The sequence below is a fragment of the Podarcis tiliguerta genome (genome assembly GCF_965153285.1).
Source record: "Podarcis tiliguerta genome assembly, chromosome: 2".
Classification (NCBI taxonomy): domain Eukaryota; kingdom Metazoa; phylum Chordata; class Lepidosauria; order Squamata; family Lacertidae; genus Podarcis; species Podarcis tiliguerta.
Window position 1 is genome coordinate 18,671,271 of NC_139535.1, and position 17,949 is coordinate 18,689,219.

A 17,949-nucleotide genomic window follows, 5' to 3' on the forward strand; every position below is an offset into this window, starting at 1 on the left:
TTCTATTTTGCCTATTTCATTCACAGGCAAATGAAACCTGGCAAGGGGGAGCGGCACAGCCCTACAACATCCATGGGGCTGCCCCAAGGGGAGTTGGCCTGAGAAAACACTCTCAGGGATACGCACATAGGTAGCAAGTGCTTGAGAAAGGCATGCTCGGTGCACAACGAACTGCAAGTTCTAGCAGCATGCACTTCAGCGCAAAAGAGGTGTGGGACAATAACAACACAGGGATGGCTTCACATGTGCAGGACACCAAAAGGGCCACTACAGTGAACACTCGGGTTGCGAACATGATCCGCGCAGGAGGCACGTTCACAACCCGCAGTGTCCGCAACCCGCAGCACCACGTCTGCGCATGCGCGGGTTGCAAATTGGCACTTCTGCGCATGTGCAAAGTGCGATTTAGCGCTTCTGCGCATGAATGAGCACTAAAACCTGGAAGTAACCCGTTCTGGTACTTCCAGGTTTCGGCGCATCTGCAACCTGAAAACGTGCAACCTGAAGCGTCTGTAACCCGAGGTATGACTGTACATCCAGCACCAAATGCACATTATCACGCTGTGTGTGCAGACCTTTCTTCTCTGGGTGCAGATCCTTATATAGCAAAAAATAATAATTCTGGCACTTTTCCCACTCCATGAGGAGGTGCCACCAGGCTTGGGGGTGAAGAGCCCCCAGTGGCGTAGCGTGGGGGGTGCAGGGGGGCCGGCCGCACCGGGCGCAACATCTGGGTGTTAGGGTTAGGGGGCGCAAATCCACGGGTTAGGGGGTGCAAATTCCTTGCCTTGCCCCGGGTGCTGACAACCCACGCTACGCCACTGAGAGCCCTAATTCATAGCTGGTGGTGGTGGTGGGAAATCAGGCTTCAACACCTTTGTGTTGCTGCTAGCGAATCGTCCAAGCCTGGAGAATGTGACTGTTTCTGCCGGGCTCAGCACGTTAGTCTGCAGCAGCAAGAAATCCCATCCGATGTGAAACTCTGCGAGTGGCGTCCCTGCTCCTGTCTCCCAGTCACAAGGGCACTGAGGAAGATGCTCCCCCAGGGCTTCCTTAAAGGAACAGAGGCATGATGCTGAGGCACGTGGATCTGCTGGGACACATCTTTCCCACCAGCAAACACACACATGTGCACGCATGCGAGGCAGGCCCCGGGGCGCTCTGCAGAGAAAGGCCTGTCAAGTCGGGCTGTTTGGGTCGAGATGATGGGATACAATGCTACAGGGGGCAGCGAGATGGGCTCAGTGAAACGGAAGCAGACAGGCGAGACACGCACACAAAGAGAGGGAGGGAGATCTGTAGGGATGCGTTGTTGGCGCTGGAGAGGCAATGGAGCGTGCCTCCAAGGGTGAGGTCAAATTGCTGTGTTAGCAGCACTGAAGTGACCAGCCTGAAAAGTGTGTATGGAGGTCCTGGGCTGCCCAGATGACAAAACACACACACACCCCTCAGCCTGTGGTACAAAGGAAAACAGAAGAAGAAGAAGAAGAAGAAGAAGAAGAAGAAGAAGAAGAAGAAGAAGAAGAAGGAAGAAGAAGAGGAGGAAGAGGAGGAGGAGGAGGTTTGGATTTGATATCCCGCCTTTCACTCCCCTTCAGGAATCTCAAAGCGGCTAACATTCTCCTTTCCCTTCCTCCCCCACAACAAACACTCTGTGAGGTGAGTGGGGCTGAGAGACTTCAGAGAAGTGTGACTGGCCCAAGGTCACCCAGCAGCTGCATGTGGAGGAGCGGAGACGCGAACCCGGTTCACCAGATTACGAGTCCACCGCTCTTAACCACTACACCACACTGGCACCTGCTTGGCTGCAGGAGTTGCTGGAAGGAGACGAACAAAGCACCATCCAAGTATCTTAAGGACTCGACTCCGGATTTCTGTAGGGCTGACTCCTTAGCCATTTCTTCTCCCAAAGATATCCAGGAAGGCTGCAAGGGTTTAACAGGGTAGGCAACCTAAGGCCCATGGGCCACAAGTGCCCCACGGGGGTCGTTTAACTGGCCCACGAGCCAGACCCGAACCCAGCCGCCCGCTCGGCGAGTCCCCGCACACTGCACTAAACCGGCATAGTGCGGTGCAGGGACTCGCTTCCGTGGCACCGAAAATCACATCTGTGCAGACGCCAGAAATCGCAGGTGTGCACGCACAATCCGGCCCACAGAGGGCTCTCTGCTGCAGTGAGCCGGCCCAGGCGAGGTAAACTTTGCCGACTCCGGTTTAGGATAATAGTTTTCATGCTTTAAGCAGTCATGGCTTCCCCTCAGACAATATTGGGAACGGTGGTTTGTTAAGGGTGCCCCTAAAGGTAAAGGGACCCCTGACCGTTAGGTCCAATCATGGCCGACTCTGGGGTTGCGTCACTCATCTCGCTTTACTGGCCAAGGGAGCCGGCGTACAGCTTCCGGGTCATGTGGCCAGCATGACGAAGCCGCTTCTGGCAAACCAGAGCAGCTCATGGAAACGCCGTTTACCTTCCCGCCGGAGTGGTACCTATTTATCTACTTGCATTTTGACGTGCTTTCGAACTGCTAGGTTGGCAGGAACAGGGACCGAGCAACGGGAGCTCACCCTATCGCAGGGATTCGAACTGCCAACCTTCTGATCAACAAGTCCTAGGCTCTGTGGTTTACCCCTTCTGAATTCCTAGACCGGGTTAACAGTCAAAATCCCTCTTCCTAGGGATATCTGGGAAATGTAGCTCAGTGTGGGGAAGAAGAATCTCCTGACAACTCTCAGCACCCTTAAGAAATTACATTTCCCATTTAGGGGAAGCCATTATTGTTTAAAGTGATATGCTACTGCTTTAAATCTATAGTGCTTTCCAGAAGAGTCCTGGCTAGGGCGGATTGGAATCGTAGTCCAAAATATCTAGAAAGGAGCAGGTTGGCGAAGATTGCCTTATGGCAAACAGATGACTTGTGGAACGACTGAGGTAGTTGGGAATATATATGATAGGAAAATATCCAGGGGCTACACATTTAAATTGCTGATGGAAATTATTGATAAAGATGTGGTGGGGACACTTGCAAGCTTTCCTCTAAAACCAGGGCAAACACTGATCCCTGTACATTTGATTCCTACAAACACACACACTCAAAATAAAGGAAATCATTCCAGAGTTTTCCTCCCCTGACATTCTCAGTCTGCTTTTTTCTTAGATGAGCGGATATTTCACGCTTCTGCATTTTGGAAATATTGGCTGAAACAGAAATGAATAATCACAAATCCATCCTGTGGAAAATACGACCAATATTGGTTGGTTTAAACATCCATACACGTCTCCAGTAATTCCACCCCCGTTTCACCCAGCGCTGATCTCTTAGGGAGCAAACCCCCACTAAAGACCTGCCAGCTGAGATACAACATAGGATTTGGTGGAAGCCCTACAACTTCCTGTGGGAAATCAGCTATGTTGCCATCATGTGGGTGAGCCCACCAGGCAGGACTTCCAGGGAAAAGTCCATTCAGGAGAAGGCTGGTGTGACCCCCTCCAGGAAAGACCACTTCGGCCACAGCTGGCTGGCCTGTGGTGTCCAGGGGCTCAATTTCGGCACGTATGACTTGACTCTTTGCCACCAGCCTTTTCAGCGCATTGATAGCTGAAGGGAAAGCATCTCTATATATTGAGAAGGAATGGAGCCTGTCATTTCTCTGGCTTTATGATGGGCCGTTTGATTCCCAGAGTTGGCAGCACCACAGAGCTGCCCTTCCCTCCGCCACAATACGTGAAACATTGTCCATCGGTTGCCTGAGAGGCCTTGTGAAGAGATGTCTTTTTGTGTGTGTGTGTCCAGGCTTTCCTTGACCCACCAGAGTAGGCCCTGTGTTCTGCTTTCATAATACAGCTCCATTGCTTGTTTTGTTCCGTATCTCCATTTTTAATGGTTCGTTTTATTGTGCTTATGCTGTATTTTTGCGTAGTGCTTAGAGGTCTTTTTTAAGGGATGCGGGTGGCGCTGTGGGTTAAAGCCTCAGTGCCTAGGGCTTGCCGATCGAAAGGTCGGCGGTTCGAATCCCCGCGGCGGGGTGCGCTCCCGCTGTTCGGTCCCAGCGCCTGCCAACCTAGCAGTTCGAAATCACCCCTGGGTGCAAGTAGATAAATAGGGACCGCTTACTAGCGGGAAGGTAAACGGCGTTTCCGTGTGCAGCTCTGGCTCGCCAGAGCAGCGATGTCACGCTGGCCACGTGACCTGGAAGTGTCTTCGGACAGCGCTGGCCCTTGGCCTCTTTGAGTGAGATGGGCGCACAACCCTAGAGTCTGTCAAGACTGGCCCGTACGGGCAGGGGTACCTTTACCTTTTAGAGGTCTTTCAACACGAAGCAGTTTAGGTATGCTTTCAGTTAATTCATCGATCTTCTCCGTCCTTTAAAACCCAACTCTCTTTGACTCTTCTTATCAACCAGGTTCAGTTCCGCCATTACGGGGAGGCCTCAACTTGCCATGCTGCCTTCCCCTTAGGCCTGAGCGAGCCATTTGCCCAGGTGAAGCCTCCCTCAAGAGAAATTCAAGGGCGAGGTCCTGCGCTTTGTAACTTTCCCAGGGGAAAGTGAAACACCAGCCAGCCAGCTTGCTTTACTCCAGGGTCCCTGAAGTGCTGTTCCTAAGTAGTTCTGTATCTTCAAAGCTCTCTCTCTCTCTCTCTCTCTCATTCTCTGCATGCATCTCTTCCTCCACAGGCACATCCATTCCTCGCGAGGACATTTCTGTCTCCTTCGGTTTCCTGCTAGCCCTGCTCACCATCTGCTCTTGACTCCTACAGCTTTCGCTCCACCTGGACTCTGCTCCTCCAGGTCTAACCGCAGAGAAGCCTCCACCAAGATTAATGGTTGCTCTGGAAACTGACGCGTTATTTTTGTCCTAATGTGAGGAGCGGTGTGTGTGTGCGTACGCTCCACACCCTTGGTGACCACAAACGCCCCATTTAATAAACCAGAAAGGGAGGTGTGATGGCCTCATCCCGCTTCACACCCATTGTGATGATCACAGATGCGTCAGAAGCACTGACCCCACTGCGATATTACAATGTGCCTCTGCGGAGGGAAGGCAATCCTATCCCAAATGTTGAGCAGCTGCACACCAGACACTTTCTCCCCTGCTTGGCTCCTGCGGATGATGTGGCACTTAACCTGCTCCGTACATTTCAAAGGCTGTCTTTGGGAGATGGGCAATTTCCACCCCTCCTGGGGCTGAAGACTCCCCACATTAAAATTAATGAGCCTCTCCTTTTCATCTCAGCCCATCCAGAGCTTCCTGCTCCAGCATCTTGAGCTAATGGCAGGAGTCGTTAAAGCCTAAGTACCTTATTCACCAGCTGAATTTGTCTTTCTGGTTCTTTGTCATTCTGGGCTTTTTCTCTGTGCAGAGAAACAGAACCAGACTAATGATGAATTACCTGGTCCTCTGGAATTTGGGAAGTGGATACACACACACCTGGCAGTTTTGAGGTTATAGATATGAGATGTGCACCTTTCATAGAATTGTATGGTTGGAAGGGGCCCGAGGATCATCTAGTCTAACCCCCTGCAATACATTGTTATGTTTCAAACTTCCTATCATCGGCTAGGGAATGAGTGCTAGGAACTCTTCAAAAGAGGAAGCTGGGGATCCTGGGATGCTTGAGTTCCTGTATTCACAACCCTGTTTTGTAACACCGCGGGCTACAAGACATGGGTGGCGCTGTGGGTTAAACCACAGAGCCTAGGACTTGCCGATCAGAAGGTCAGCGGTTCGAATCCCCGCGACGGGGTGAGCTCCCGTCGCTCAGTCCCTGCTCCTGCCAACCTAGCAGTTTGAAAGCACGTCAAAGTGCAAGTAGATAAATAGGTTCCACTCTGGTGGGAAGGTAAACGGTGTTTCTGTGCGCTGCTCTGGTTTGCCAGAAGTGGCTTAGTCATGCTGGCCACATGACCCGGAAGCTGTACGCCGGCTCCCTCGGCCAATAAAGCGAGATGAGCGCCGCAATCCCAGAGTCGTCCGCGACTGGACCTAATGGTCAGGGGTCCCTTTTAACACTGCCTTGTAGGAAAACCTCATTCACTCTAAGCAGCCCACCCACCTCCTTTGCCCTGGCCGCTCCCCCTATAAGCCAGTTTGCAACAACCTCCAGATGTTTTTGGACTACAACTCCCATCAACCCCAGGCAGCTGTGCGGATCTATTCCTTATTAGTTTTATGCATTGCCTTTATAGCACTCCTTTTCTTCCAAGGAGCGCACATGGTTCTCCCCAGTGCTTTCCCCCCTAGAAAAATAGGTGTCGTTATGATAAATGTCACACTTTTTAATAACAATGAAAAGAGGTGCCAGTACTGCTTGCTGTCAAGTACCGCCTGGGGGGGGGCCGGAAACCACTGGATCTCCCACTCCTCAATGAATCCCCACAGCAACCCTGTGAGGGAGAATTATCTGAGGGGCAGTCACTGTCCCAAGGTGGGGATTTGAACCCTAGTCTCCCAGGTCCTGGGACGCGGGTGGCGCTGTGGGTTAAAGCCTCAATGCCTAGGGCTTGCCGATCGAAAGGTCGGCGGTTCGAATCCCCGTGGCGGGGTGCGCTCCCGCTGTTCGGTCCCAGCGCCTGCCAACCTAGCAGTTCGAAAGCACGTCAAAGTGCAAGTAGATAAATAGGTACCGCTCCGGTGGGAAGGTAAACGGCGTTTCCGTGTGCTGCGCTGGTGCTGGCTCGCCAGATATGGCTTTGTCACGCTGGCCACGTGACCCGGAAGTGTCTTCGGACAGCGCTGGCCCTTGGCCTCTTTGAGTGAGATGGGCGCACAACCCTAGAGTCTGTCAAGACTGGCCCGTACGGGCAGGGGTACCTTTACCTTTACCTCCCAGGTCCTAGTCCAGCACTCTAACCACTGCACCACACTGCCTCCGATGACTTTTCAATGAGAATGCATTGCAGGGGGTTGGACTAGATGACACCTTGGGGTCCCTCCCAACTCAATGATTCTACGAGATTCACCATCCCGAACACCCAGAGGGCCGTGTGGGAGAAGGCTGAAGCAACCTTAACAGAAGCAGGTGTCGACAAGAACAAACTTGCCCTGAAATGAAAGCGAAGAAACCAGGCAGCAAAGGAAAAAGGTTCAGTCCTCCATGGAGAGACTCAGAAGCGGGCATTTCTCTTCTCATTTATTTTATTGCTGTGGCAGCCCTCTGGGGCGCCTTGGTTGGTTGTCCCGGAATCCGGGCGGACATGTCCCGGTGTCACCGCACCGCTTCCGAAAGCAGCGCACGGAAGCCTCCAGAGCAGAAGACCCAGCTAAATGCTCAGGCTCAATTATTAATTAGGCGATTAGCATTCTCCCTCTATGCTCCACTTGCTCCTTAACTGGAAACCTGCCCTTCCCATCGGATCGCGCAACCAACTTCTCGTCCTGGGCGGCACTCATTTGTTAAGAAGGCGGCTCGCCCCCTTGGCTTGGCACAAGAGACACTCTTGTCAATTACTTGCCGAGTAGCAGCAGGGCCATAGCCAAGGGGCGTTGCAGGCAGAAAATGCCAGGATCAATCCCTGCCAGCTCTGAGTACGGCTGGGAGAGATCCCTGCCTGCAATTCTGGAGAGCCAGTGCCAGTCAGGGTCAACAGTACTGAGCGAGACCAGTGATTTGGCTCAATATAAGACAGCTTCCGAGGGACGCGGATGGCGCTGTGGGTTAAACCACAGAGCCTAGGACTTGCCGATCAGAAGGTTGGCGGTTCGAACCCCCACGACGGGGTGAGCTCCCGTTGCTCGATTCCCAGCTCCTGCCCACCTAAGCAGTTTGAAAGCACGTCAAAGTGCAAGTAGATAAATAGGTACCGCTCCGGCGGGAAGGTGAACGGTGTTTCCGTGCGCTGCTCTGGTTTCGCCAGAAGCGGCTTAGTCATGCTGGCCTCATGACCCGGAAAAACTGTCTGCAGAAGCGGACAAACGCCGGCTCCCTCGGCCTGTAAAGCGAGAGGAGCGCCGCAACCCCAGAGTCATTCGCAACTCTTTTTCAACAATGGGAGTGAGTTCGAATCCTGATGGATCGGCTGCATGACCAAGTTCCACGGGGAAAGTCAGCCGTGCATCCAGTCCCTGCAGAAAGCTGCTTTGCCACCTTGGTGCTTCGCAGAGCATAGGGCTGGCAAAGCCCCCTGCGCTATGGTTCCCAAGCATCTGAAAACCAGCTGGCTGCCATGCAGTTGGGTAAAGCTGTGCAAGGGACTCGGATGAGAAGGTGGGACAACCCACCTGTCAGTTCAGGTGATGGACAGGCAGACCTGTCAGAGTTGGATAAGGATCAGTGGGGCAGGCATTGGCCAAAAAAAGTCTCCCCTCCTGGGGGAAACCCGGGGTCCACTGTGCTTGCTGAGCGAGCTGCCATTTCTCAGCCTGACCTAATTCATAGGGTTGTTGCAATGTTAAAAGTGAAGGATGGTAAACACCACCCTTTGGAGGAAAGTAGGGCTAAAAATAAACGCAGGAACCATTCTGTCCGTTGAAAAACTAAATTACAGGATATCAGGGGGAGAGAAGAACCTGTCCGAGGTACCATTTCATTATGCATCACTGAGGCGGCATTAGCCGTTGCAAACTGCGAGCATAAAGATGGTTATTCGAGTGCTCTAAAAATACACAAGAAATATGACAGGTGGACCATTCGACACGTTTCACATTGTTGTTGTTTTTCCTCCAAGTAAGAGAGTGATTATAAACTGCCCCCTTAGTCATTAGTGTTATTCCTTTGTTCCATCAACCCTGGAACTAATTTGTGGAGGATGGGGAAGCTGGGAAAATGTGGGCTGGATGAGGTAACTGTTAGGTGGATTTGCAGATAGCTGGTTGACTGACAGAACCCAAAGTGTGCTCATTAAAGTGGGGTATTGCAGGGTTCAGTCCTGGCCCCGTTGTTGTTCAACACCTTGATCTGGATGAAGTAATTGAAGGGATGCCCATCAAATTTGCAAATGACACAAAACTGGGAGTGGGTAGCTAATGCCGCAGAAGACAGAATCAGAATTCAAAATGACCTTAATAGATTGCAGAACTGGGCCCAAACTTACAAAATGAATTTTAGTAGGGACATAGGTAAGGTTCTACACTTAGACAGGAATAACCAGCTGTGCAAATGTAAGATGGGGGATGCCTGGCTTGCCAGTGGTGAACTGAGGTGGATTTAGGGAAGAAGAAGAAGAAGAAGAAGAAGAAGAAGAAGAAGAAGAAGAAGAAGAAGAAGAAGAAGAATTAGGGAGTGTGCCTGGTTGGGGTGCCACAACTATGATGCAGAATGGAAGGAGAGAGCCCCCCCTCCAAATTTTCGGCATAACACAGGGCGCTGCTAAAGTTTGAGACCCCAAGATCTGCCACTGATATGAAAAGAAACTAGGGGTCTTGATGGACCACGAGCTTAACATGAGTCAACAGTGTGATGCAGCAGCAAAAAAAGCTAATGCTATTCTAGGCTATATCAACAGAAGTACAGTGGTACCTTGGGATGCAAACGGGGTCCGTTCCGGAGCCCCGTTCACATCTGAACATAACGTAAGATGCAACAGCACGTGAGCGTGACGTCATTTTTACCGTCTGCGCATGCGCGAGCGGCAAAACCCAGAAGTAACGTGCTCCGTTACTTCTGGGTCACTGCGGAGTGCAACCCGAACGCGCTCAACCTGAAGCGTATTTATCCCAAGGTATGTCCAGATCAGGGAAAGTAATAGTACCGCTCTATTCTGCCTTGGTCAGACCACGCTTGGAATGCTGTGTCCAGTTCTGGGCACCACAATTTAAGAAGGATGTTGAAAAGCTGGAATGTGAGCAGAGGAGGGTAACCAAGACGATCAAGGTCTGGAAACCAGGCCTTGAGAGGAACAACTGAGGGAGCTAGGCTTGTTTATCTAGGTATGGTCATCCTCTCGCAAATGACCGGCAGCAGTCACCAAATCAGCACTCTCCTGGGATCACAACATCCTGACTCTGCTTTTAAAAGACAGGAGCTAATGCCTTTCGTTAGCTTCTTGCCAAATAGAAGAGAAGAGGCAACCTAGGCGGCCCCAAAGGAACAGACGCAGCCAGAGGCCAGAGGCATTATATAAACAGCAGCTAGAAAGCAAGAAACACTTTCTATCAACAGTGATTAACTTGGCCATTAAATACATGGCAAGCTCTGCCTTGGGTGGCTGGAAGGAGCTGCTCTTATATGGCTTCTGTATAACATTATTATTATTATTATTATTATTATTATTATTATTATTATTATTTACAGCCGAGCTGAAATTTCTCAGAAGGCATCCTCTGTCCCAGAAGAATTCCTGAGATGGGTGGTGGTGGTTTGGTTTTAACTCAACCCCTCTGGAAAAAGAAGGCTGCTTTCCATCATTTTCTATGAGTCTTCTCCACCATTCATCCTCCCTCTCCCTCTCCCCCTCTTTTTGAGGCAGATGCTGTTCTCCACCGCCAACACATGGCCGTGGAATGGCATTTGGTCCTGGGCATTGTGGAGGATGCAAAAGGGTTGCCAAGCTGCCAGCACAGTTGCAGCTGTTGCCTCTTGTAGCAGCAGCATCCAAAAAAAAAAGGGTGGAGGAAAGGAAGGAAAGGAAGGAAAGGAAGGAAGGAAGGAAGGAAGGAAGGAAGGAAGGAAGGAAAGGAAGGAAGGAAGGAAAGGAAGGAAGGAAGGAAGGAAGGAAGGAAGGAAGGAAGGAAGGAAGGAGAGATGTGCTCTTTCTGCTGCCAATTGTGACTCCTAGACCTTGAGAAACTGTCAGATAATTTTCCACACCAACTGGAGAAAAATCAGTGAAATGGTCCACTCAGTTTCTCTAACCACAATTAGGGTGGAGACATTTTGAAAGACCAAGTGCACCCCTCTTGCATATTAGTTGTTGCTGTTGTTGTTGTTGTTGTGATAACTTTATTCTCACCATTCCTCCAAGATGTTCAGGGCAGCATATATGAACCATATTACCCTCACCGTTAAAGCTATGGTTTTCCCAGGAGTGATGTATGGAAGTGAGAGCTGGACCATAAAGAAGGCTGACTGCCGAAGAATTGATGCTTTTGAATTATGGTGCTGGAGGAGACTCTTGAGAGTCCCATGGACTTCAAGAAGATCAAATCCATCCGTTCTTAAGGAAATCAGCCCTGAGTGCTCACTGGAAGGACAGATCCTGAAGCTGAGGCTCCAATACTTTGGCCACCTCATGAGAAGAGAAGACTCCCTGGAAAAGACCCTGATGTTGGGAAAGATGGAGGGCACAAGGAGAAGGGGACGACAGAGGACGAGATGGTTGGACAGTGTTCTCGAAGCTACCAGCATGAGTTTGACCAAACTGTGGGAGGCAGTGGAAAACAGGAGTGCCTGGCGTGCTCAGGTCTATGGGGTCACGAAGAGTCGGACACGACTAAACAACAACATTCTCACAACAACCCTGTGAGGTGAGAAATAGACAGAGAGACACAGACAGACAGACAGACCCCAAGGCACCAAGTGAGCTTTCTGGCTGAGCGAGAATTTGAACTCAGGCCTACTCTGTCCCAGAGGAAGCTGGTCTGATCCATCAGGGGAAAAGAGGTGTTATGTACTGAAGTTCTCACCCTGGGCCAGCAGGGGGATACTGTAGATAGTTATGCAAATAAGGGATCGAAAGTGACGTTCAGTGATTGGATAGTTTTAGGAAACTGTTACAGTTACGTTGTACTGGAGCTCTATATAAGCAGGCTGACTGAACCCTTCAGTTCAGTTCTGTTCTGGCCTCTGAATAAACAAGAGCTGTTTGAAGAATCGTTGTGTTATCTGATATGTCCACCCACAACTTAACAGGAGGCACTGCCCAACCAACCTCAGCCGGATCTCTGCCACTATCTGTCTAGCTGCCTGCCTTCTTACTTACAGACAGACCCGGGGGTGGTCCTGGCTGTCAGCCTCCTCCTCCTTGGTCTCAGTGTTGCCTGAGGAGAGGCTTGAAACAACACTGGTCTGGGTTGCCTCCACCTGTCCTTGCCTCTGACTCCACCTACGGTTTGGGCTCCCTGGTTCTGTCCTGCCAGAACATAAGATGAGCCCTGTTGGGTCCATCTGATCAGCAAGTCCAAGAGTGGTTTAGACCACAGTGCCACCCACATCCTAACATGGGGACATGTCTTATATTGGCACTTGCACACCCTGGACCACCAGAAGTGATGCCGTTCATTCTATATCTTGCTTCCCTCACCTCATTCTGTTGCATGCGTAGGCCAAGCCAGACATAAAACCACAGAGTTTGAAGGCCACTTTTGTCCCATTTCTTGCTTGATGCAGCCGCAACAGATAGTTGTTCAATAAGGCCCTTAGTGAGGGTAAACCCTCCACCCTGCTAGTTGGTCCATTGTTGGTTCATTGTTTGAACTGTTCTTACTATAAGAACATGAGAAGAGCCCTGGTGGGTCAAGCCAATGGTCTACTTCAGGGGTAGGCAACCTAAGGCCCAGGGGCCCGATGCGGCCCAATCGCCTTCTCAATCCGGCCCGCAGACGGTCCAGGAATCAGTGTGTTTTTACATGAGTACAGTGGTACCTCTGGTTACGTACTTAATTCGTTCTGGAGGTCCGTTCTTAACCTGAAACTGTTCTTAACCTGAAGCACCACTTTAGCTAATGGGGCCTGCTGCTGCTGCTGCTGCTGTCATGCCGCCGCCGCACGATTTCTGTTCTCATCCTGAAGCAAAGTTCTTAACCCGAGGTACTATTTCTGGGTTAGTGGAGTCTGTAACCTGAAGCGTATGTACCGTAACCTGAAGCATATGTAACCTGAGGTACCACTGTAGAATGTGTCCTTTTATTTAAAATGCATCTCTGGGTTATTTGTGGGGCGGTGTTTTTACATGAGTAGAATGTGTGCTTTTATTTAAAATGCATCTCTGGGTTATTTGTGGGGCACTGGAATTTGTTCATTTTCTTTTTCTTTTTCAAAATATAGTCCGGCCCACCACATGGTCTGAGGGACAGTGGACCAGCCCACTGCGGGAAAAGGTTGCTGACCCCTGGTCTACTTGGTCCACCATCCTGTTCTCACAGTGACTAACCAGGTGAAAAGCCCACAAGAAAAACCACAAGAAGCAACAGCCACTTGTGATCCTCAGCAACTTGATATTCAGAGTCCTCCAGTGGTGGAGGGAGACGTTATCAAGAAGCTTCCAGAAGCTTCTCCCAATGTTCAACTAAAATCTACTCTCGTACCATTTTTAAGTGCATTAGATGTATTCCTACCCTCTGGGGAAGCCGAGAACAAGTTTTTGTATGACCCTCCGCTCACCCTCAAAAGTGCCATATAATTGCAAAATAATGCAGGTTGGGTGTGATTGAGAGAAAGAAAACAGCACTACCAGGAATCTGGGACAATAGGATGGACTGCAGCCTGTCTGAATCTTCCTTTGAATATCACAGCTCGGAAGAAAGTCATCCACTTCGCTGACTATCTAGGCCAAGCAAGGAACAAGCGAGTGACAGTCTTCGCTGTTTTCACCCTTAAGCAATTTAGCTCTAGGTACTGCAGCATCAAAAAAGCGTTCTTTCTAGCCAAAATGCCTTCCTTCCTTCCTTACATTTATAGCCCATCTTTCAGCCCATCAAAAGATCCTTTTTCAAATCATCAGTTGCTAAGACCTACAAGTGCATCATCCTAGGGCATTCATAATGCTGTATTCCTGCAATTAATTTTGTCCATCAAAAGAAGGTGGGGAGGTTGTTTTATGGGAAACCCCCCCCCCACACACACAAAACAAACAAACCATGGTACATCAGCGTTTTGGTTATGACTCTCAGCACAAGCAAAGGAAGTTGGTGGGCTTATCTCCTCTGTCCACTTAAAGGTAAGCATTTTGCAGTGAAAACCCTGCTCCTGCCCACCTAGCAATTCGAAAGCACATCAAAGTACAAGTAGATAAATAGGTACTGCTCCGGCGGGAAGGTAAACGGCGTTTCCGTGCGCTGCTCTGGTTCGCCGGAAGCGGCTTAGTCATGCTGGCCACATGACCCGGAAGCTGTACGCCCTTGGACAATAAAGCGAGATGAGCGCCGCAACCCCAGAGTCGTCCGCGACTGGACCTAATGGACAGGGGTACAAAACCCATGTTTGATGTAGCAATTGCTCAGTTTGTGTGGCACTGCAAAACACTGGGTTTTCACTGCAAAATGCTGCCAAAAAACCCTGCAAAACTTCAGCACAGTTTTGGAGAGGATCCCAAAATTCTGGATTCGTAGTTTTGCTGCCCACATGACCATCACACATTGGGCCCACAGCAGGAGATAGGGCCTGAAACCAGGTTAATCATTATAAAAGGCTACACTGATAGCAAATATTTGTTGATCTAAAATGGACCAGTTTTTAAAATTCGGTATATAATTAGAGGAAGCCAAGTTTCCAGTTTCTGACTGGACCAGCAATGTCAGACTAGGATTGATGAGATCCAGATTCGAATCCCTACTCCGTCCTCCTTGAGCCAGCCATTTCCTCTCAGCCCAGCCAACATCACAGGGCTAGTGTGAGGATGCGGAGAACCATGTATCCCACCTTCCTTTAGCAGGATGTCACTGTGTTTGGGAAGACCAAGTTCTTCCGCATTTAGTGGTAAAGTCCATTTCAGCTTTACGTGATGAATCTGCTTGCTACCATCCAAAGATAACAAGGCACAACATTCCCCTTTTAATCAGAGTTTGGTTCACTTACACAGAGGAGGTTGTGAGTAGAAAGCGTTATGAGTTTATTAAAAAGATGTTAATTACCGCTCTTACATTAATAGCCAGCTAATGGGGGGAAAGCAATCTCCCTTCTGTCTATGAGTGACAAAGTAAGTAGCTACAGCACACAGGAAAGAAAGTGTGAGGTTTGCTCATCTCATTCAAAGAGACAAAGCACAAAGAGAATATGCTTATTTTAGTCAAACATTTTGGATAGAAAGGAGCTCACAGCCTAACAGAAGCAAGGATCATATAATAGACATGCTAATTATACAGCATATTAACAACTTAATTGCATAATAAGTATACATTTGCTTTTCGATTTTGCATAGATGTATGCAATCCAACATGTCTATATAGCTCCAAATGATTTGGTATGGCTGGCACTCTTGCTTCTCCCTCTCTTTAATTTTTAAAAAATACATATGTAAATTCACCCTAAGCATTTTTCAAAAGGAAGTATTGTAGCCTTCCTCCCCAAGGTTTAAATTGCATTGGCACAATTAAGGAAACCAGTGTTCCTCTTAATGGCAATTTGAACTCCCAGCAATTAGCAGGTGGTAATGTTTTGCTCCATGACCTGAAAAGCTTCCAGTCCTGGTTTCTGCATAACAAATCTCTCTTTAAATAGCTTGGAGCAGGTCAGTTGGCAGCCCCCTAATTTGGTTGACTGAGTCTCAGGGGGCAGGAACTGAGGTTTGTGTTACAGATTGTTGTTGTTTAGTCCTTTAGTCATGTCCAACTCTTCGTGACCCCATGGACCAGAGCACGCCAGGCACTCTTGTCTTCCACTGCCTCCCGCAGTTTGGTCAGACTCATGCTGGTAGCTTCGAGAACACTGTCCAACCACCTCGTCCTCTGTCGTCCCCTTCTCCTTGTGCCCTCCATCTTTCCCAACATCAGGGTCTTCTCCAGGGAGTCTTCTCTTCTCATGAGGTGGCCAAAGTATTGGAGTCTCAGCTTCAGGATCTGTGCTTCCAGTGAGCACTCAGGGCTGATTTCCTTCAGAATGGATAGCTTTGATCTTCTTGCAGTCCATGGGACTCTCACAGATAGGTAGCCGTGTCGGTCTGCCATAGTCCAAACAAAAGAAAAAAAATCCTTCCAGTAGCACCTTAGAGACCAGCTAAGTTTGTTCTTGGTATGAGCTTTCGTGAGCATGCACACTTCCTCAGATACCAAGGGGTTTGTAGTTTGCCATCTCCTTGGTGGAATGCTTTAAATTTACATTCCATCTGATTCCTTTTAAACATCTTTTCTTTTTTTTAATTGACTGGTGGAGAGGGAGGTACTACCATCTACCCGACGCTAGGACAGGTTTAGAGTTGCCAGCTACACTTTGGATGGAAACAATGTGCATTCCATGCCCAGAGGAGGATGGCAGATGCCCTGGAGACCAAAAGCTTATTTTGTAACAAGTTGAAGGAGCTAGGTATGTTTAGCACGGGAGAAGAGATGATTAAGTGGCGATATGAGAGCTGTCTTCAAATATTTGAAGAGCTGTCACGTGGACTTGTCATTTTAGCCTACATAAAAAATATATATCCTGTCCTTTTTTGGCGATTACTCATAGCTGAGCAAGATCATCTTCCATGAACACAGTCTTAACAGGGTGTCCGTAAGTGATGTGGAGACCAATTCTTCCTGGTGTTTAGTCAGAGATGGACTAATCTTTGCAAGAGGTTTTTAAACAGAAGGTGCTGCAGCGGCGCATTTCCTGCATTGGTAGCGGGTTGTACTAAATGATCTTATGATGCGCTGCAGCTCTTCAGCAGAGCATCTGCAAGTGCATGCAGAAAGTCCCAAATTCAAGTTCAACCGCTGGCATCTACAGGTAGGACTGGGAGTGACTCTTTTCTGAAAATAGGGACGTGGGTGGCACTGTGGTCTAAACCACTGAGCCTCTTGGGTTTGCCAATCGGAAGCTCGGCAGTTCGAATCCCTGCAACAGGGTGAGCTCCCGTTGCTCTGTCCCAGCTCCTGCCAACCTAGCAGTTCGAAAGCACACCAGTGCGAGTAGGTAAATAGGTACCACTGCAATGGGAAGGTAAACGGCATTTCCATGCGCTCTGGCTTCTGTCACGGTGTACCGTTGCGTCAGAAGCAGTTTAGTCCTGCTGGCCACATGACCCGGAAAGCTGTCTGTAGACAAACGCTGGCTCCCTCAGCCTGAAAGCAAGATGAGCACCGCAGCGCCATAGTTGCCTTTGACTGGACCATCCAGGGGTCCTTTAACTTTTTTTAAGTAAAGGTAAACGGACCCCTGACCATTAGGTCCAGTTGCAGATGACTCTGGGATTGTGGCGCTCATCTTGTTTTACTGGCCGAGGGAGCCGGCGTACAGCTTCCGGGTCATGTGGCCAGCATGACTAAGCTGCTTCTGGGGAACCAGAGCAGTGCTTTCAAACTGCTAGGTTGGCAGGAGCAGGGACCGAGCAACGGGAGCTCACCCCGTCGCGGGGATTCAAACCGCCGACCTTCTGATCGGCAAGTCCTAGGCTCTGTGGTTTAACCCACAGCACCACCCACATCTCTTTTAACTCCCAGATAGGCAGGAATTAAAACGCCTCCATCTTTTTCAGCATTTGGATGAAGTTGTGCCTATTGCAATGAACCTTGGTTGGCCAGCCGAGCAAATCCAAGTAACTAATGGATGGATTAAAGCTGCCTGTTCTGTACTGCTCTAGTAGCACAACCCCATTCATGAATATCATCTCTGATGCCCACTTCTTTCCCTGTCAGGGTGAAACCCAGCTTGCATATTTTTCAATATTTCAAGAGTTTGCTAAGTAAGGAATCAGAGGCCATTCCTTTTACCAAAGCTCTTCCATCAGAAGTAATGGCTCCCCCTGCTGACAGTTATGAAGAATTACCACTGTTATTATATACTGTATTTACCTTATCTATCGTTCTTAAGTAGGACTGTCAACTTTTCTAACCCAGCTTCAGTGCTTTTATCACCTGCACAGCTAGCAGATATTCAGCAAGTGGAGCTTGTCCTAGCATGCAGTGGCTGGGGAAAGAAAGAAAAAAGCTTCAGTTGCTGGATTTCTGCTGGCTGTTTTGTAATGAGCACTTTATGCATTGACAGATTAAACCGTAACCTCATCTTTCTCCCACCCATCAACATTTCTTTCTGTTGTGCCTCATCATACAACCAGCCAGTCCACCCAGCTTGCGCTTTTGCCAGTTGCAGTAAGAAGTACTGTATCACATTTGCTCTCCAGTTAGAAGAGAAGAAATACTTGTTTTCATACTCCAGACAGACA